The following is an 8,113-nucleotide window of genomic DNA, read 5'->3' on the forward strand; positions in this document are numbered from 1 at the left end:
GTTAGAATACTGAGTGTGTTGAATATTATGATAAGTTTGATAGTTGATAATTGTTTTGAGATATGGAGATGGTGATATTAAAGTCATGCTAGTTGGGTAGTTGTGAATTTGAGAAATACTTGTGTTGAAACGTGTGATTCCCGTAGCATGCACGTATGGTGAACCATTATGTGATGAAGTCGGAGCATGATTTATATTTTGATGGTCTTCCTTATGAGTGGCGGTCGGGGACGAGCGATGGTATTTTCCTACCAATCTATCCCCTAGGAGCATGCGCATAATACTTTGCTTTGATAACTTGTAGATTTTTGCAATAAGTATATGAGTTCTTTATGACTAATGTTGAGTTCATGGATTATACGCACTCTCACCCTTCCACCTTTGCTAGCCTCTCTAATACCGCGCACATTTTGCCGGTATCATACACCCACCATATACCTTCCTCAAAACAGCCACCATACCTACCTATTATGGCATTTCCATAGCCATTCCGAGATATATTGCCATGCAACTTTCCACCGTTCCGTTTATGACACACTCCATCATTGTCATATTGCTTAGCATGATCATGTAGTTGACATAGTATTTGTGGCAAAGCCACCATTCATAATTCTTTCATACATGTCACTCATGCATAATTGCATATCCTGGCACACCGCCGGAGGCATTCACATAGATTCATATTTCGTTCTAAGTATCGAGTTGTAATTGTTGAGTTGTAAGAAAAATAAAAGTGTGATGCTCATCATTATTAGAGCATTGTCCCAGTGAGGAAAGGATGATGGAGACTATGATTCCCCCACAAGTCGGGATGAGACTCCGGATGAAAAATGAATAAAAGAGGCCAAAGAAGCCCAAATAAAAAAGACAAAAGAAAAGATGCCATAAAAAAGAGAAAAGGCCCAAATAAAAAAATGAGAGAAAAGAGAGAAGGGACAATGTTACTATCCTTTTACCACACTTGTGCTTCAAAGTAGCACCATAATCTTCATAGTAGAGAGTCTCTCATGTTATCACTTTCATATACTAGTGGGAATCTTTCATTATAGAACTTGGCTTGTATATTCCAATGATGGGCTTCCTCAAATTGCCCTAGGTCTTCATGAGCAAGCAAGTTGGATGCACACCCACTTAGTTTCTTTTTGAGTTTTCATATACTTATATCTCTAGTGCATCCGTTGCATGGCAATCCCTAATCACTCACATTGATATCTATTGATGGGCATCTCCATAGCCCGTTGATACGCCTAGTTGATGTGAGACTATCTTCTTCCTTTTTGTATTCTCCACAACCATCACTCTATTCCACCAATAGTGCTATATCCATGACTCACGCTCATGTATTGCGTGAAGATTGAAAAAGTTTTGAGAATATCAAAAGTATGAAAGAATTGCTTGGCTTGTCATCGGGGTTGTGCATGATTTAAATATTTTGTGTGGTGAAGCTAGAGCATAGCCAGACTATATGATTTTGTAGGGATAACTTTCTTTAGCCATGTTATTTTGAGAAGACATAATCGCTTTGTTAGTATGCTTGAAGTATTATTGTTTTTATGTTAATATGAAATTTTGTCTTGAATCTTTAGGATTTGAATATTCATACCACAATTAAGAAGAATTATATTAAAAGTATGCCAAGTAGCACTCCGCATCAAAAATTCTATTTTTATCATTTACCTACTCGAGGACGAGCAGGAATTAAGTTTGGGGATACTTGATACGTCTCCGACGTATCTATAATTTTTGATAGCTCCATGCTATATTATCTACTATTTTGGACATTATTGGGCTTTATTATCCACTTTTATATTATTTTTGGGACTAACCTATTAACCAGAGGCCCAACCCAGAATTGTTGTTTTTTGCCTGTTTTAGGGTTTCAAAGAAAACGAATATCAAACGGAGTCCAAATGGAACGGAACCTTCGGGAACGTGATTTTCTCATCGAATACAACCCAGGAGACTTGGACCCTACATCAAGGCACGTAACAGGAGGCCACGAGGTAGGGGGGCGCGCCCTACCCTACCAGGCGCGCCCCCACCCTCGTCGGCCCCCTGTTCCTTCACCGACGTACTTCTTCCTCCTATATATATCCACGTACCCCCAAACAATCAGATACGGAGCCAAAACCGTAATTCCACCACCGTAACTTTCTGTATCCACGAGATCCCATCTTGGGGCCTATTCCGGAGCTCCGCCGGAGGGGGCATCCATCACGGAGGGCTTCTACATCAACACCATAGCCTCTCCGATGAAGTGTGAGTAGTTTACTTCAGACCTACGGGTCCGTAGTTAGTAGCTTCATGGATTCTTCTCTCTTTTTGGATCTCAATACAATGTTCTCCCCCTCTCTTGTGGAGATTTATTCGATATAATCTTCTTTTTGCGGTGTGTTTGTTGAGACCGACGAATTGTGGGTTTATGATCAAGTCTATCTATGAATAATATTTGAATCTTCTCTGAATTCTTTTATGTATAATTGGTTATCTTTGCAAGTCTCTTCGAATTATCAGTTTGGTTTGGCCTACTAGATTGATCTTTCTTGCAATGGGAGAAGTGCTTAGCTTTGGGTTCAATCTTGTGGTGTCCTTTCCCGGTGACAGTAAGGGCAGCAAGGCACGTATTGTATTGTTGCCATCGAGGACAACAAGATGGGGTTTTCTTCATATTGCATGAGTCTATCCCTCTACATCATGTCATCTTGCTTAAGGCGTTACTCTGTTCTTATCTTAATACTCTAGATGCATGCTGGATAGCGGTCGATGAGTGGAGTAATAGTAGTAGATGCAGGCAGGAGTCGGTCTACTTGTATTGGACATGATGCCTATATACATGATCATACGTAGATATTCTCATAACTATGCTCAATTCTGTCAATTGCTCAACAGTAATTTGTTCACCCACCGTCGAATACTTATGCTCTCGAGAGAAGCCACTAGTGAAACCTATGGCCCCCGGGTCTATCTTTATCATAGCAATCTCCTACTACTTAGTTATTTACTTTGCCTTTATTTTTTTACTTTGCATCTTTATCATAAAAATACCAAAAATCTTATCTTATCATATCTATCAGATCTCACTCTCGTAAGTGGCCCTATAGGGATTGACAACCCCTATTTGCATTGGTTGCGAGGATTTATTTGTTTTGTGCAGGTACGAGGGACTCGCGTGTAGCCTCCTACTGGGTTGATACGTTGGTTCTCAAAAACTGAGGGAAATACTTACGCTACTTTGCTGCATCATCCCTTCCTCTTCGGGGAAAACCAACGCAGTGCTAAAAGAGGTAGCAGGAAACACTCCACCATTTTGGTTCGGAGGTTAAAGCCGAAAGCCTGCGATGACAAACTTTTCACATGTTCGTATAAAGGTACATGTCGATCATATCGTACATTAATACATAAAATCAAATACCTATTCCTTATCTATTCCATCTATAAGACTGTCTAACCTACAGTCTTCATGCGAATATACTCTGAAGCTATCATTACTTGGTCCACTACTGCAGGATGGTCCAAACGCGACACAACGATCAGAGACCCTTCGACGAAACTGTGTGCGATGCCATAATCGCAAACGGTAGTGTAAAAGAACCGTAAAAAAGGTGTAAAACATTTGCGATGGTGGAGCTATCAAACACGGTTTAGATTTTAGTTGCGTGTGCGATGCAGGGCATACGGTTCAACTCAATGAACTGTTTGTGATGAGGCAGAACAAAAGAAACGAGTAGCCTAATGAAGGCGTGTGCGATATAGAGCATACCGTTCACTCAGATGAACTGTTTGTGATTAGGCAACACAAAAGAAACAGTCAGCCAGATCAAGGTGCGTGTGATACGCGGCAAACAGGTCCGTAATCAGAAATGTGTGCGAAGACCAATATAATAACACAGACGATTGCTGCTAATAAGTCGTGTGATTTGCTCTGTCTACAGTAGAATAACATGTGTATATATCTCTTCCTAATAATAAAGCACAGATTTAGTCTCCGGGTTCACCGTCACGGCAATTTTGCACAAAAGCCCCTGTGGTTTTTATTATTCAACCCGCAGTCTTAGTTATCAAGTCACGCTGAACGGATACGAGCAGGAAAAACCGCACGACCCACGACCCTGCCCCAATCCCATCTTCCACCTCTAGCGCGGCGCCACCCTCGCCACACCGCCGCGCACCGCCTACCCCACCCATGCGGCCTTCCACTGCGGACGACACTCGACGCTGCGTTCGTTGCCTGCTCCCCCATCCCTGCTACCACGGCGCCGCTTGGACTCCATCCCACTGCTTCCACCTCGGCAATGGTTCCCCCAACCCCGCCGGCTTCGCCATCCCGACGCACTCCACCACCCGTTAGACCAGTCCGCCTGGCTCCCGTGGCGACGGCGCACTCCACCACCCGTTGGACCAGTCCGCCTGGCTCCTGCGGTGAACATCGCTGCAACCCCGCTGTCGCTTCCCACCACAGCCGATGTCCTACTCCACCTGCGCGCCACTTCCCGACTTCCCCTTGATGCACCGCGTGCTCTCCAGCCTCCGGCTAGCTGTGACGTGAGGTGAGCTTGGTTGCTTAGCAAAGTGTGTGCAGGCCATATCGCTTTAGAGGATTGGGAGTCAAAATCTTGCAGCTACAGGCTGTAGCTCTTCGGATGAGATGGGAGTGGATGAGAAGATCAGATCCTAATATACCATGGCAAGGATTACTGGAAGCGGTGGATGATTGTGTACGTCAGCTCTTTAATTGTTTGGTCATATTGAGTGATGTGGGAGATGGGCGTACAACTTTTTTGGACTAACAAATGGATGGAAGGCTTTGATGTTAGTGATTTTGCGCCATCCTTACTACTGAAGATCAGTCCGCGCATCCTGAATAAGTGCACAGTTTGGGAAGCTCTCCATAACCATCGATGGCTGCAAGATATTGCTAGCATGGCGAGGTCCATCCGAATGAATAGGTTCAGCTGGGCACCTTATGGACAGTTCTCAACTATGTCCAACTTGACAATGCTAGACCGGATGTGTTTCAATGTTCCGGTGGCACGCATTGTGTTGGTCGTATTCGTGTCCTTCTGTGCTGGATACCTCACTCAGCTTTGCCAATCTAGCCTGAGTTCCTCTTCAAGGCAATGCTTACTAAGTTCATTGTGTGAAATTTACAGGAGTTATTTGAAGAATGGACTCACTATGCGGCTAGATGTTCCAATTGGATGCCCTTGCAAGAAGTATTGCTGTGGTGGGTACAACGCCATGGCCCCTCCCGCATCAACACGCTGGTCCTCCATATGCAAAGGTAGGTAGCTACTGATGCTCTTAGCTTTCTGCAATTTCAGTGTAGCATGCTAACAGAGCTAATATTGTGTTGTTTTCTTATGCAGGCCTATGCAAAACTTATATCATTTTTTGAACAAAGAATGGACTCATATGCTAATGTTGATGCCCAAGTTTCCTTTGAAAGTAGTTCAAGAATAATATAACACCAATGTACGTAATTCTGGTTTTCATTCCAGTGTAGTTGCTACTTCAAAGACGCACACGGTCCACCCATATGATGCTTCTAGCTCTTCAGATTTTACACCATCGCTCCATGTAAATGCAGTTATCCTTAATGCAGATATTGCATTCAAAGTTTCAAACAATGACATAATGACTTGGCTAAGGACCTAAGGTGATCTTTTGAACTATGCCTGACTGCAAAATAGTCATGGTTAAGCCAATAGTCAGATCTGGCCTATTTGATAATGCTACTATACAAGAAACAAACCTCCCTATACATCTAGCGTACAACCAAACAGTCAAAGGAAAACATTGCAGGAAATTGAGATTGAAAACATGTACATGTAGGCTTTAACTTCCTATGAACATACTTCTAATGGTTCTTGCGACAACACGAGATAAAACAAGGTTACTTAAATCCGCAGGTGGGAGGAGAAATTGCTATTGTTATTCTGGTGAAAGCTGCATTGGAGAAGAGTATGTGCAAAAGAAATCATGATGCACGGTAAGTCCTCCTGCTGATTTCTGAACAAAAACAGTCATGATGCCCTCTTCGCTGCTGATATTCTACAATTACTGGAGTTGCAATTCTTGGCATGATCATATGTGTACACAATGTGAATATACACGAGGTGGCATAGCAGGAGTAGAAAAAGTGCAGCTCAAAGTGAGTGCACCTGTATAATTTCCTAGAATTATTTTCTTGGTAGAAGTTACTATCTTCTCATTATGTAATAGGATTGTAAATTTTGAGAAGTAGAAATTCACAATTAATACCAGTGTTATAACTTAGGAGAGGCTCATGTGGATCAACTGTTTTTCTCAGCCCATGGGAGATTGTCGGTAAGATCAAGCCATACCGCCCCCTTTGCACCTTGCTATATTGCAAGTCTTGAAAAGCCTTCTAGGTACCTGTAGAAGCATTGTGAAGGAGGGACAAAAGTTTTCTGTTCCTTTTATTTGGAGGTTAAACTTTGAATGAGAACAACTTGGTCACAACACGCATGATGAGCTAACTAAGACTGATTTGATCTTCTGGTTTAGTTTTCTTCGTTAATCCCACATTAATCTATTGAATTTACTTTGTTCACTGATGGATTCACAAGGATATGAATAATCAATGAATTAATATCTTTTGAGGTTAGATTCCTGATGCACTTAGCTAGATAAACTATATTTTTAGTACAAGTTGATTAGTGAATTAACATTGTGTGTTGATGAATAAAATAATATGAATATTGTCATGTTTGGCATTTCATCTCTCCATGCTCTCCCAAGTGTCGCCTCCTCCCTTGATTTAATTTATTATTTAATAAGATTAAAATAATATGCATACAAGCAAAAACATCCCTAATATAAAAAAATGTTTGACCTGGTGGTATGCTATTTGAGCTCATGTCATGGAATTAAAGAGGTTGAACTCAGCAGTCAAGTATTAATAGCAAACGACATCAGTTCAGCAACATGTATTGGAAATTTGTTAGTCAAGTAGTATCATGATTAGTTCATGAAGGTAAAGGCTTTGTATAGGGGGTCAAGGAATTTTCGAGGTAATTTACACATAGTTGAGTTGACCAATTGTTGGGTGGAGGAGTAGGAGGATGAAGACAACGTTTTGGCGCCTATGGGTTGCCTCAAGGGCCTTCTTGACCTTCATTGGCGTTCAGTAGGGCGCGTGCTCACTAAGGTTGACATGTCCTGCTGGCTGTGGGGGCATCATGGTGATGGTGGACAATGGACAAAGAGGTGGATCCCTGGCAGGATCGTATACAATGTTTGTGTATGCATTGTGACGTCGGTGTGCATTTGCATGATGATGAGATCAACTTTCTCTCCCCGTTGCAAGTCAATTGCTTGCGTCGGTTCACCGTAACTCTCTCTTTTTTTATGATTGTTTCGTTCACCGTCATCCTCTTTTTTTATGATCGTATCCTATGTTGACCCTCGCTGGTTTTCCGCTCAATCCGTTTCTAATGTTTGAGATCGAACGAGAGAGACGCGAGACGAATGAATAGTAAGGCAAAAACGCTTGATCTCTTTCATTAATGATTAGGCTTATATACAATCTGAGAGGACGCAATAGAGAGATGCGTCTGTTCCCGAACAACGCATCGAGGGATGCGATTGTTGCGGGTGTCCATTGGAACAAGGGGAGATTTCCCTTTAATTAAGTGTCATAATTAAATCCTAACAAGATCATGTGTGTGAGCCATGTTCCGAGGATTAACAGGAGGCCTAAATTGTTCGGAGAATGTATTTTTTTTAAACCCTGGTGACTTCCTACCGGCTGTCATTGTTCCATATCATGTTGCTGGTATGCGTTTTGGTGTAGCGAAGCACAGGTTGTCGTGCTACCAGATACACACCAATTTATTTTCCCGCTGCAACGCACGGGCATATTTTCTAGTATAACTGAAATAAACATCCAATTACATAAGTGACTATACAGATCATTCGCACACACCTCAATAAACAATTACGTGCATTCTAAAGTAGGATAAACGATCGTCTAGTCATCTACTTCTTGTGACACTCCCGCCACTGCTATGTGGCTCGATCCCTCGTCTGGGTCCGGAAGAAGACAGTTCCTCATGTCAACGATCTGCCTATACATCTCGTAGCTTGTGTA

The 8,113-nt window shown here is 42.3% G+C and overlaps 1 long non-coding RNA gene across 2 annotated transcripts; it reads left to right on the forward strand.

Moving 5' to 3' along the window:
* The first annotated feature begins 4,085 nt into the window (after positions 1 to 4,085).
* Positions 4,086 to 7,705, forward strand: LOC125525479. Of its 2 annotated transcripts, XR_007291314.1 has the most exons (4): positions 4,086 to 4,547; positions 5,151 to 5,281; positions 5,367 to 5,472; positions 5,910 to 7,644. It is a non-coding gene; the product is annotated as an uncharacterized LOC125525479 (long non-coding RNA). The 2 variants fall into 2 exon arrangements; XR_007291313.1 differs by having other exon boundaries at positions 4,086 to 5,281; positions 5,910 to 7,705.
* The last annotated feature ends 408 nt before the right edge of the window (positions 7,706 to 8,113 follow it).

This window comes from Triticum urartu, chromosome 7, assembly GCF_003073215.2.
Source record: "Triticum urartu cultivar G1812 chromosome 7, Tu2.1, whole genome shotgun sequence".
In the NCBI taxonomy this organism is placed as follows: Eukaryota; Viridiplantae; Streptophyta; class Magnoliopsida; order Poales; family Poaceae; genus Triticum; species Triticum urartu.